The sequence below is a fragment of the Microcebus murinus genome, chromosome 18 (genome assembly GCF_040939455.1).
Source record: "Microcebus murinus isolate Inina chromosome 18, M.murinus_Inina_mat1.0, whole genome shotgun sequence".
NCBI lineage: Eukaryota > Metazoa > Chordata > Mammalia > Primates > Cheirogaleidae > Microcebus > Microcebus murinus.
In genome coordinates, this window is record NC_134121.1 from 43605943 (window position 1) to 43618972 (window position 13030).

At 46.9% G+C, this 13030-nt stretch overlaps 1 protein-coding gene across 2 annotated transcripts in view; it reads right to left on the bottom strand.

The window, feature by feature from the left end:
- Positions 1–2362, bottom strand: part of ACLY (ATP citrate lyase) — a 42548-nt gene extending 40186 nt beyond the window's left edge. For both annotated transcript variants that reach the window (XM_012765748.2, XM_012765747.2), the window contains exon 1: positions 2233–2362. The gene's annotated coding sequence lies outside the window, so the exon portion shown is untranslated. The remainder of the gene's footprint in view (positions 1–2232) is intronic.
- Positions 2363–13030: the final 10668 nt, after the last annotated feature.

Sequence of the window (13030 nt, forward strand, 5' to 3'; positions counted from 1 at the left end):
CTAGACGAAAGAAGTCTGATACTTACTCCCAGTACAACAATCTCCTGAACCTGGCACCTCCCAAAACAGACACAAGACCAAACTTCAGAAAGGACAAGGGAGAGAAAAATGACCTTCTGCAGCCAAAGAAAATCACAATTTTCTTAAGCCTCAGATACAAGAGCCCATCTCCATAGGGACTTTGGAAGGGGGATGATACAGGATAGAGAACAAGATTTCCCAATTTACCAAACCAAGAGATTTGCCACTCAAGCACTTTGGCTTAGGGGAGGTTGAGACAAATAATTTATACAATAGAATAAAAAGGCAGAGAGTCTGGTCCCTGCATATTCACCAATGCAGGATAAGACGGCAACTGGCTCACAAACAGAGAGTGGACTCAGTGGAGATAAATCGCACAACTTTAACTGATCAGTCTTGAAGCCTCCTAAAGAGACTCTCTTAATCTTTTTGAGGTCTCAGACTCTTGAGACTCTGAAGAAAAGCCCAGAAAAATGTGCACATATCCAATTGTGCCTATCATTTCGGGGTGATCACCTGTGACTACAATCTGATGGCCCACAGATGGAAACATTTGCTCTAGTGACAATGGGACTTAAGGTATACACCAATCTGCACTGCATTCTAGCCCGACCAACAGTGAGACCCTGCCTCTAAATAGATAAATAAATAATTAAAAGGTAAATAAAGTATATACCAATCTTGGCTTGGGGAACCTCCCCCAAAGTCTTAGGCTGCCTTGCCAGTAGCTCAATGTGCTGTCGAACTGGTGATATACAGTTGGGGAGACCTTGGACTCCAGGAACTGTTACCTGGTAACGGGTAAATTTATAAGCCGTTTGGAGGAATCACATCAAGGAACCTAAAAACACACACACTCTCTAAGGGAGGGACCTTAAGAGCTGAATGGGGTCTTTTCTGCAGACTGAGTGAGTGACCAGGATTGAGTTCAGCCACTGAGAGAAACAGCAGCCCACAAGGAAGGCTGACTGAAAGGAGACTGTTCCCCAGGATGTACCCCGGAACACAGCCAGCGGAAAGGAATCTCTGAGGATGCTACTTAGGGTCTCTCTATGGGAAGGACAAAAGCACTCATTTTAAGATTAGTATCTGCAGGACTGGGATTTGAGAGGACAATCCCTGGCTTAAATCAGAGAGGGAGAATTCTGCGAGTGCCACCTACTACAATTAGAATAGTGTCAGGATGGGGATGGAGAACCAGCTGCCCGGAGTCTGAGGGTTCTTGCCATTACCGCCCCTCAAGCTGTTTAGAGTTTTTGAAGAGGTGAAAATTATCCCTCTAGGCAGCCAGGGTCTACCAGCTGTTCTCCACTCAACATTTCAGAAATCCAAAGAGCTGAGCCAGCAAAGTTAAACGGTAGAGGGGAAGAGCAGGCTAGCAGACCCCTAATGGCATAACTCTTCAGTACTGCATGGTATCTGCCAAGGTTGGAGAGGGCAGAAGGCGCTGGGCCTGGCCCCGTGCCAGGCTCGACAGGAGGGCGGTGGCGGCATCCTCCAGCCCCCTGAGAATCTTGCCTTGGTCAGGCTCCGCGTCAGCTCAGGGGTGGGTGGGGGAGGGAGATGGGCACCCTGGCCATCTGTCGCTTAGGGGCTGGGCCCGACGGCACCTCGAAGAGTGGGGAGGGTCTTCCCTGCGCCACCGCTCCAGGCCAAGTCCTCGCGCGGCAAGGCAAGGCCTCGGGCAGCCTGGCCCCGCGTGGCCCGCCCCAGTGGCGCGCCCAGCTCGCTCCCTCCACTTCGGCGTCCAGCTCAATGCATTCGCCACAGAACTAAGAGAAAGGGCCTGAGCCCAGCTTGTGAGAGGTCGGAGTGGGGCCAGTTGCCACTGCTTTCTCTACTTCCCGCCCCGGCATGCGGTGAGGGGGCCCGAAAAAGCCCAAGGAGGCTCGAAAGCTGTCCCCGGGTGGGGGAGACGGGCGCCAGGACGGGGCAAATGCAATTTGGCGGAGAGAAGGAGGGTGGCAAGCCCTGTGCAAACTCCCAAGAACTGGAATGTGAGAGGATGGGGGGGGGGCTCAACACGCGGCCACCGGCCGGGGTCCCGGGCGAAAGCTAACCTAAAGCTGAGACCCCCCAAAACTTCCAAGCAGGTGCAGGGAGGGTGCGCGAGTACCCAGCCAGCGCCGGCGGTTCCGGGTTGGGGGAGGGAGGCAGGAAGCTCTCAGGGTGAGCTGGGGTCCCGCCTGTAAAAACAGTCACCGCACTCACCTCCTTGCGAAAGTCTGTGTGCACCGCTCCCTCCGCAGGTCCAACTCACCCCACTACCCGGAGCGCTCCAGCCGCCGGCAGCCGCCCGGGATCCGGCTTTTGTTCCGGCCCAGGCGGCCTTCTCCCCGCCCCCATCGGCTCACGGCGGGAGCGGCCCCGCCATTGGTCACACGCGTTCCCTAGCCTGAGCACCAGAGCTCCTCCCAATTCGCTGCCGGCGTGACCCCGCCCCCGGGGGCTGGCTCGGGGCTTCTGGGACTTGTAGTCCCACCAGCCCGTCCGCCGGAGACGGCCTTCGGGAGCCGCCTCTAGGGGGCTGGCGGGGCCGGGGCGGGGCCTCGGGTGGGGAGATGGGCCGGGCTACGCTGGGAGGAGAGCGTACGGTGCTGGGGGCCGTGGCCTGATCGCTTTCGGGGCTGGGCCGACTGCCACTCTGGTAGGGGAGCTTCGGGAGGGAGAGGGGGTTGTTAGCTCAACTGGCTGTAGCGCAGCTTTGGGACCTGGAGTCCCTTTCCTCCGTCCCTTGGGAGAAACTGACGTCCCCATCCAGGCCGCTTGTAATCTGCTACTCCAAACCTGGTTGCTTAGACCCTCTGCTTTCCCTTACGCACATGGCGCCTCTCCCCTGCCTACAGCCTCCCCATTGAGCTGGCTGGGCGAGGCTGAGAGTCCAGGTTACCGCAGCCTACTTCCCCATATGGGATAGGGCGGGGGACGTCAATGAGCAAAGCGTCTAGCAGGGCGCCAGTCACAGCGAACTCCGTCCCACTCACCTGCTCGCCTCAGCGCGGAAGGGGCGGAGCTGAGAATTCAATGGGAGCTTCTAGCACACTGGGCTGGGGCCATTTCTGCTAGTCTCTTGCTCCCATGTAACCAACGTCTTAGACACTAGAATGAACCAACTGCCTCCTCCCCTTCTCCATTACCTGTGAGACAGACCGTATTTTCCGAACCAAAAACTGGGACACCCAGTCTGACAAGTGCTGGCGAACTTGTGGGGCAGAATATGTGAAATCAGACAGTCCTGGAAATCAGGACATATATTTACTGCTCTGACATTCCGGAGCCTCCGTACCTGCACCCCAATCCTGTAGGTCTCTCTGAAGCTGCTCCCTGAATCTAACAGCTGTCTAGCTCCAAAAAGGAGGCCAGAATCATCCACTGACCAGCGCAGGTGAAGAGGTCAGCCCAGGATGCAGTGAATCAGCAAGCCTATGCCTCTGCCAAGCACTTAGGGTCATACTCACACTGCAACAATGTTGCGACACTTGTGGACAAAAACTTCCCCAAGCCCCTCTCCCCTCAGTGCTGTTGCCAGGAGTTGGTAGTTGAACTTGCTATCCACGCCTGAACCAAGTGTTCCCAGATGATGTCACTTTCTGGTCCCTTACCATACATTCATTTTTTTCAAAATAGCAGCTCCCCACCTCTTCTCTCCTCTTGGTCCTAAAATAAAGGAGAGGCCATAGAGAATCTTCTATCCCTCCATGAGTTGAGCTCCATCTCTCCCAAGAGCCTCCTCAAATAGCACAAATATCAGTGAAGAGTGCCTTCTCTCTAGGTAAAGAAAATATCTCCTATGAAGGTACTTCATTTCTGGGCTTGGGGAATAGCAACTCAGGTTCTTCATGGGCTAGGCAGAACATAGTCAGGAGGAATCACCTGGCCACAGCAATTATCCTCCTGCAATTATCTCAATCTCTGGAGTGGCTGAGACTACAGGTGCCTGTCACCACACCCAGCTAATTTTTATATTTTTTGTGGAGACGGAGTCTCACTCTTGCTCAGGCTGGTCTCGAACTCCTTAACTCAAGTGATCCTCCCACTTCAGCCTCCCACAGTGCTAGGATTACAGGCATGAGCCACCCACACCTGGCCTGTTTGTTTTTCAGAGACAGGGTCTCATTCTGTTGCCCAGGCTGAAGTGCAGTGGCACGATCACTGCAGCCTCAAACTCCTGGGCTTAGGCAATACTTCCACCCCAGCCTCCAGCATAGCTAAGACTATAGGCATGCACCACCACACCAAGCTAATTTTTAAATATTTTGTACAGACGGGGTCTCACTATGTTGCTCAGGCTGGTCTCAAACTCCTGGCCTCAAGAGATCCTCCCACCTCAATTTCCCAAAATGCTAGGATTACAGATATGAGCCATCGCGCCCCAGCAACAAACACTTTTTATGTCAATTTGACAATATCAATAAAAATTTTAAATGCAGTTGCCCCTTGCTCCAGCAATTCCATTTCTATCATTTTATCCTTCCACTATATTTGCATGTATACATGAAAATAAGGATTTTTTGTGTGTGTTTTCTTCACTGCTGTATTTCCAGCAGTTTAGAGACCAGTACATAGTAAGTGCTCAGTAAATACTTGCTGAACAATTAAGTCCTCCATCTAGGTGTTGCTGGGATCAAGTTTTACTATTCCTAGGCAAGGACAGTTAAGAAAATAACTGTCGAGGGTGTGAGGGAGGAGAGGTGCTGGCCAGAGGTCCATGAGACAACACTGAGGTTTTCCAGTTCTCTCTGTGGTCCCAGCCCAGGCCTCTGCCCAACCCTCAGCCTCCCCAGGGAAGACTTTCCCCATCCTGCCCCCACAGAGATTCATCTGCCCTGAATAAATCAATCTGGGCCCCATTTTCTCATCTTTCTGTTCTGCTTTAAAAGCTCTAACCCCTTTTGATGTTCCCATTTGAGTCACTTCCCTCCTCTTCTAATCTGGGCTAGAAGACAGGTCCATGTCGCTGGATACGGAGGGTGATAGGTACCACCTCCATGCCCAGGCTGTGGGCATTCTACCTCAGTTCCAGAAACCTGAGACTGGCTAATGACTCCCTCCTAGATTTGAATCCATTTTAGCTAATATGTATTGAGTTTCTATTATATGTAAGGCATCCTCCTCACAGCAGCTGCTTGATCTAAGTGTTATCATCATTTGGAGATGATCAACCAGCCATCATATTGATGCTCTGACCCCAACTCCCTGGCCCTGGCCCTCGCCAGCTGCTGCAGGTGAGGAAGGTAAGAAGATTCCATCCAGTGGGTCTCCCTTATTTGACTGCAAGCAACCAAAGACCCAGGAGTGTGCTTTGTTCATTTTATCATCCCCAATGCCTAGCATGGGGATTTGGCACATATTAAGCACTCACAGTATGCATGACTGAATAAATGCTAGAATGAATACATGAATGAAAGAAAGCAATTGTAGGGGAATGGTAGGGAGAGGAGGGAGGAGATACAGCCAGGAGGAGGATCTACCTGAGTGTCCAGTTCTGAATCCACTTCTCTCCTTGCAACATCACAAGATGGGTGCTTCCAGCAGAGCCTCATCACGATCCATCCTGTGGAGAACCAGGGGGTCTTCACCCCCTGCACCTAGCGCTTTTGCCCAGTACTGACCAGCCTCCCATTGGAGGCAAGGGCCCATGTGTCCAGGGGAGGCTCCCCAGGGAGGTGCAGGCAGAGCCCCTCCTTCTAATGTGACAGAGGCTGCCAGCCTCCAGGGAAGCTGGAGGGATGGCCAGATCAGCTCCCTGGGCAGCAGCTATCCCTCTGGATGGCAGCATCTGTGCTCAAGGAATAAAGATTGTCTAAGCAGCCCTCCTGGCTCCAGACTGGCCCCTTCCCAGAGTCACCATCCCCCACTCTGTTCTGCCCCTTTCTCTAAAACTGCCACTGCCTCCTCTCCACCAGGTATGTCTCTGTAAAATTCCCTCCTTTTCCTGGAAGAATCTGTGCAGCCCTCCCCGCATACACAGATCACTTACCCCTGACTTTTCCATATGACACGTTTGACCTTGTCTTTGAATGAATTTATTATTTTTGCCTCTTGTCTCTCTTTGCCATGTTTTGTGTTTGGGAATTCTCTCAAGCTTGGGAAGGAGCAGACATCATGGTGTACAAATAAGAGTTGCCAACCTCTGTCAAGGCCTGAGTCTCTACCCAATACCAGTCTTGAGAGTTTAGGACAGTGCCTCACCCTAATGTTGGGAGTCCTCATCCCAAGCAAGGTTATCTCCTCTCTCCCTTGTAGGTTAGGTGCTCCCTAAAGGTGGCTCAACTCCAAGTGCTGCTGCTTCAGGGCTTCTTGATCACATATTCATAGAACATCAGAACCAAAAGAAATCTCAGAAATTGGCGGGGCACAGTGGCTCGCGCCTGTAACCCTAGCACTCTGAGAGGCTGAGGCGGGTGGATTGCTCAAGGTCAGGAGTTGGAAACCAGCCTGAGCAAGAGCAAGACCCTGTCTCTACTAAAGATAAAAAGAAATTAATTGGCCAATTAATACATATATATGAAAAATTAGCCGGGCATGGTGGTAGTCCCAGCTACATGCCTGTAGTCCCAGCTACTCCAGAGGGTGAGGCAGAAGGATCGCTTAAGCCCAGGAATTTGAGGTTGCTGTAAGCTAGGCTGATGCTACGGCACTCTAGCCCAGGCAGCAGAGTGAGACTCTGTCTCAAAAAGAAAAAAAAAAAGAAAAGAAACCTCAGAAATCTAACCCTCCAATCCTCTTATTTTACAAAGGGCACAGGGGAAACTGAGGCCAAAAGAGGTGACCTTACTACAGATGGGAGGGTAGACTGATGCAACCACTTTGGAAACCATTTGGGATTATCTAGTAAAACTGAAGAGTAATGTACACTGAGCCCTGAGGTTGCACTCCTAGTTATATACCCCAGATAACCTCATACACACATGTAACAGGAGATGCATTCGAGTTTGCCCTAACAGAACTGTTTGATGTGACCAAAAACTGGAAGGAGCTCCCAGATGTCCTTCAACAGCTCAATAGACAGATGGGTTGTGGTATATTCATACATCGGCAAACTTGACCTCAGGGGAAAATGAAGGAACTGCAGTTATATGCAACAATGTGGATGAATCTCAAAAAACACAATGTTGAGCAAAAGAAAGTGGGACATAAGAGAATAAATACAGTATGATTCAAACAAATACAGTGTAGAGTTAAATGGGCCAGACTAAATTGTATTATTTGGAATGGGTATGTGGGGCTGGGGGCCAGTACAAAGAAAAGCAAGGAAATGATTATCACAAAAGACCAGATAGTGGTTCTTCCATTCAACACATATTTACTGTGTACCCTCAATGTGCCAGGTATTATTCTGGGCACTGGAGAAACACCAGTGAATGAAAGAAGCAAAAATGCTTCTTTCATTGGTACCCTGTGTACCATACCTGGGGAAACAGGCAACAAACAATCTATAAAATAAAAAAAGAAGTTATATAGTATATCAGAAAGTGGTGCTATGAAACAAAACAGAATAGAACAGAGTGAGGGGATCAGGAATTCCCAAACGGGAGGTGGAAGGTTGCAGTATTTAGGAGGGTGGTCAGGGTAAGCCTTCTTGGAAAGGAGCAATTTGAGCAAATGCATGAAAGAAGGGAGAGGTTGAGTAAGGAGTATTCCAGGCAGAGGGAACCGTCAGAGCAAAGGCCCTAAGGAAGGAGCATGTCTAGTGTGTTCTAGTTGAAGGAGGAGTAAGGACATCTGGAGGCTGGAGCATAGGGGTGAGGGGGCAAGCAGCTTCCATGCTGAGTAAAATGGAGAACTATGGCAGGGTTTTGAACAGAGGAGTGACATGCTCTGCCTTGCATTTTTTGTTTTGTTTTGTTTTGTTTTGTTTTTGAGACAGAGTCTCACTCTGTTGCCCAGGTTAGAGTGCCGTGCATCAGCCTAGCTCACCCCAACCTCAAACTCCTAGGCTCAAGTGATCCTTCTGCCTCAGCCTCCCGAGTAGTTGGGACTACAGGCATGCGCCACCATGCCCAGCTAATATATATATATATATATATATATATATATATATATATATAATTATTATTTTTTAGTTGTCCAGCTAATTTCTTTCTATATATTTTTTTAGGAGAGACAGGGGTCTCGCTCTTGCTCAGGCTGGTCTGGAACTCCTGAGCTCAAACAATCCACCTGCCTCAGCCTCCCAGATTGCTAGGATTACAGATGTGAGCCACCATGCCCAGCCTCTGCCTTGCATTTTCAAAAGGAATCTTATGACTATTGTGTTGAGAAGGAAGGGGGCAAGGGTAGACCAAGGAGACCCAGTAAGAGGGCTATTGCAGTAATCCAGGAGGGAGGTGATGTGGGCTTGTACCAGGGTGCTAACAGGTGCTAACAGGTACCCTGAGGAGGGAGCTGTCACTGAGGGGAGATCTTGCAGGGAGGCCCCTGCTGGCAATATGTGTCTTGATTTACCTGTGTGATGATTACATGGGTATTCACTTTATAATTATTTATCAAACTGCACATGTATGTTTCATGTATGTCTCTGTATCTATGTTCTATTTCATAATAAAAGAAAAAATAAAGAGGTAACATGAGGAGCTATAAATGATGGAGACAGGCTGGAATCCAGTTCTGGTACTCTTTACCCTGCTAATCCAACCCAAGGCATGGGTCCCAGCCCGGCTTACCTATATCCTGGTGCTGTGGACTGGGACCCCCTCTCAGCCTCAGTGTTTTTTCTGTGAAACCAGGAAAATACTGCCTGGCTTCTCCCTTACTGGGGTGTTAGGAAGATCAAAAAGTGCTTTAGAAACTGCCCAAAACTACACGTTATGATTGCCATTTTATTGTGTTTTAAAAATAACTTTATGCAAATATATCTAATACAATAAACTGCACATATTTGAAGTGTACAGTTTGATGAGTTTGGAGGCAATGAACATATCCTTCACCCTTAAGAGTTTCATTATACTCCTTGTAATCTATCCCTCCCTTTCCTACTGCCATGTTCCCAGAAAACAGCTGCTGTTTTACTTTCAGACAACATAGATTAGTTTGCATTGTCTAGAATTTAATATCAATGGAATCAAATAGTCATTTTTTGTCTGGCTTCTTTCACTCAGTGTAATTATATTGAGATTTGATCATATTATGTATTTATCAATAGTTCATTCCTTTTTATTGCTGAGTAGTATCCTATCATATGGACAAACTACCATTTGTTTATCCACTCATCTGTTGGTGGATATGTTTACAGTTTGGGGCTATTACAAATAAAGCCATTATGAATGTTCATGTACAAGTCTTTATGTAGACATATGCTTTGGTTTCTCTTGGGTACATTCCCAGGAATGGAATGGCTGGATCATATGATAAGTGCATGTTTAACTTTCTTCTTTTTTTTTTTTTTAACTTTTTAAGAGACTGCCAAAGTGGTTATATCATTTTACATTCCCACCAGCAGTATATGAGAGTTCCAGTTGCTTAACTGCTTGGCAAACACCTAGTGAAGTCAAGGTTGGTCTTTTTAATTTTAACCATTCTGATGGGTATATAGTGGTATCTTTTTGTGGTTTTTAATTTGTATTTGACTAATGATGTTAGGCACCATTATCATGTGCCAATTTGCAATCCCTATATCTTCTTTGTTTGAGTAATTTTTAAAATCTTTGGTAATTTTTTTTTTTTTTTTGAAACAGAGTCTCACTTTGTTGCCCAGGCTAGAGTGAGTGCCGTGGCGTCAGCCTGGCTCACAGCAACCTCAATGTCCGGGGCTCAGCGATCCTACTGCCTCAGCCTCCCGAGTAGCTGGGACTACAGGCATGCACCACCATGCCCGGCTAATTTTTTGTATATATATTTTTAGTTGGTCAATTAATTTATTTCTATTTTTGGTAGAGACGGGGTCTCACTCAGGCTGGTTTCGAACTCCTGACCTTGAGCAATCCGCCCGCCTCGGCCTCCCTAAGTGCTAGGATTACAGGCGTGAGCCACCACGCCCGGCCTTTGGTCATTTTTTATTTGGGTTATTTTTCTTCTTAAAGAGTTGAAAGATCTCATTGTGTACTTTTTTCTTTTTTAAAAAAATTTGTTTTGATAGTTGGAGATCCTAACTATCTATCTGTTAGGTAGATAGGCTCTCCAGTCTTGTTGTGTATTTTAGATACAAGTTCTTTGTCAGATATTTGTTTTGCAAATATTCTATTCCAGTTTGTGGCTTGCCTTTTAATTTTATACTTAACAGTGTCTTTTGAAGAGCAAAGGATTTCAATCTTATGAAGTCAAATTTATTTTTTTCTTTTTCATGCTTTTTGTGCCCTATTATTTCTCTTTTTTTTTTCTTTTACACCTTGCATTTTATTCATTACATGTAAATATTTCTAGTTAATTTTTGTATATGGGGTAGGGTAAGGGTCAAGGTTTTTTGTTTGAGACAGCCTCTCACTCTGTTTCCCAGGCTAGAGTGCAGTGGTGTCATCATCGCTCACAGCAACCTCAAACTCCTGGGCTCAGGCAACTCTCCTGCCTCAGTTCCTGATTAGCTCTGACTATAGGTGGGTGCCACCACATCCGGCTAAACTTTTAGTTTTTCTGTAAAAAACAGGGGTCTCATTGTGTTGCTCAGGCTGGTCTTGAACTATTGGTCTCAAGCAATCCTCCTGCCTCAGCCTCCCTGCTAGGATTGCAAGTGTGAGCTACCGTCCTCGGCCTGTTTGTTTATTTGTTTTTGTTTTTTACATTTGGCTATTCAATTGTGCCAGCACCATTTATGGAAAAAATTATCCTTTCTTTCCCCATTGAATTTCCTTGGCAATTTCACTGAACACTGAGAATCAATTGACCATATATGTGCAGATCTATTTTGACTCTATTCTGTTCCATTCATCCATATATCTATCTTTATGCTAATACCATTACTGTAGTTTTTAAATAAGCCTTGAAATCATAGAGTGTAAGTTCTCTTTTTGTTCTTTTTCAAAATTCTTTTGGCTATTCTAGGTTTTTCAAATTAGTTCATTAATTGCTAAAAAAAAAAAAAAGTATGCTGGGATTTTGATTGGGATCGCATGGAATCTACAGATCTCTTTTCTGAATTAACTCCTGGTTGCTTCAGCAGTGGTCCTCAACTCGCCTATGAGCCCACCTCAATAACCTAGAACAGAACTGGTTTCACTCCAGTGTACTGGGTTGCTGCTCCTTAAACACCCTGTGAACTTACATACCTCCAGCCTTTGCTCATTTCCTTCCCTACTTAGGTCTCCTGGGCACCATCTTACTTGCCCTCAGCTCAAACGTTATCCCTCTGCGAAGCTCTCTCTAACCCACCCCAGACCCAGACTGAATCATTCACTTGTTTGGGCCTCACGCCACCTGTCCTCACCTCCCTCACAGGCACACAGAACTCTGAGTTACTACTCAATACTACTTTGAGTGGTCATTACTTGTTCATTCATCTTTCTCCCCAATTTGACAAAACTCTTCTAGGCAAGGGCCATATCATTATTATTATTATTTCATTCTTTTAGAGATAGAGGTCTCACTGTTGCCCAGGCTGGAGTGCAGTGGCACGATGATAGCTCACTGTAACCTCAAACTCCTGGTCTCAAGGGACCCTCCCACCTCAACCTCCAGAGCAGCTAGGACTACAGGCTCCTGTCACCATGCCTGGCTAATTTTTATTTTTTGTAGTGATGAGGTCTCATTATGTTGCCCTTGTGGGTCTTGAAATTCTGGCCTCAAGGGATCCTCCCGCCTCGGCCTCCCAAAGTGCTGGGATAACAGGTGTGAGCCACTGCGCCTGGTCTAGGTCCATATTATTTTTTACTTTGATATTAAAGGCATCCTTTCTTGAATTAAACTTTTTGAGATAATTATAGATTCACATGCAGTTCTAAGAAATACAATAGAGATCCCACCATACCCTTTACCCAGTTTCCCTCAATAGTAATATCTTTAAAAACTTTAGGCCCGGCGTGGTGGCTCACGCCTGTAATCCTAGCACTCTGGGAGGCCGAGGTGGGCGGATTGCTCGAGGTCAGGAATTCGAAACCAGCCTGAGCAAGAGTGAGACCCTGTCTCTACTATAAATAGAAAGAAATTAATTGGCCAACTAATATATATAGAAAAAATTAGCTGGGCATGGTGGCACATGCCTGTAGTCCCAGCTACTCGGGAGGCTGAGGCAGGAGGATGGCTTGAGCCCAGGAGTTAGAGGTTGCTGTGAGCTAGGCTGATGCCATGGCACTCACTCTAGCCTGGGCAACAAAGCGAGACTCTGTCTCAAAAAACAACAACAACAAAAAAAACAAACCTTTAGTACATACCATCTTAAACTCTACGCTCTGCAGGAAAAATTAAAAAATAAAAAAGTAAAAAATAAAACAAAAACAAAAAAACTTTAGTACAATAACATAACCAGAAAATCAACACTGATAACAATCCACTGGTATTTCTCAGATTTCCCAGTTTTGCATGCAACTTATCGGTGTATATGTGTGTGCATGTGTGTAGTTAAGGGTATCTTTTTACTACTTAAACTTTTACAATGTCTTATTTAGCTCCAACTATATTCCAGAGAGCTGAATGCTAGAAATATAAGACAAGATCTGTTTTCAAAGTAACTTAGTAAAAGCAGTTATTTGAGTTACTCAGGGTGTTGTGGGAGCCCGGAAGCACCTGATAGTTCACTTTTTTGGGTGGTGGCAGTGAGGGAATAGGGAAGGACGTCAGGATAGGCCTTGGTGAAGGCCTGCTTCTAGCAGGTGCTCAATAAATGTGTTAAATTATGTCGAACCCAACATATTCCATGTAGTCTCATGCAAATCCTCACATCCCTGAGAGTTCTACTATTTTCACATTCATTTGGCAGGTGGAACATTAGGGGCTCAGAGCCCTTACGTGCCTCTCACAGGGTCACGCAGTAAGGACGTGACAGGAGTGAAAACAACCCATGAATTCTGACTCCAAGCCCAGTGCTCTCTCCCCCAATGGCGGTAAGTGGGGCACATCCCCTTGCCACGTATGCCTTCTC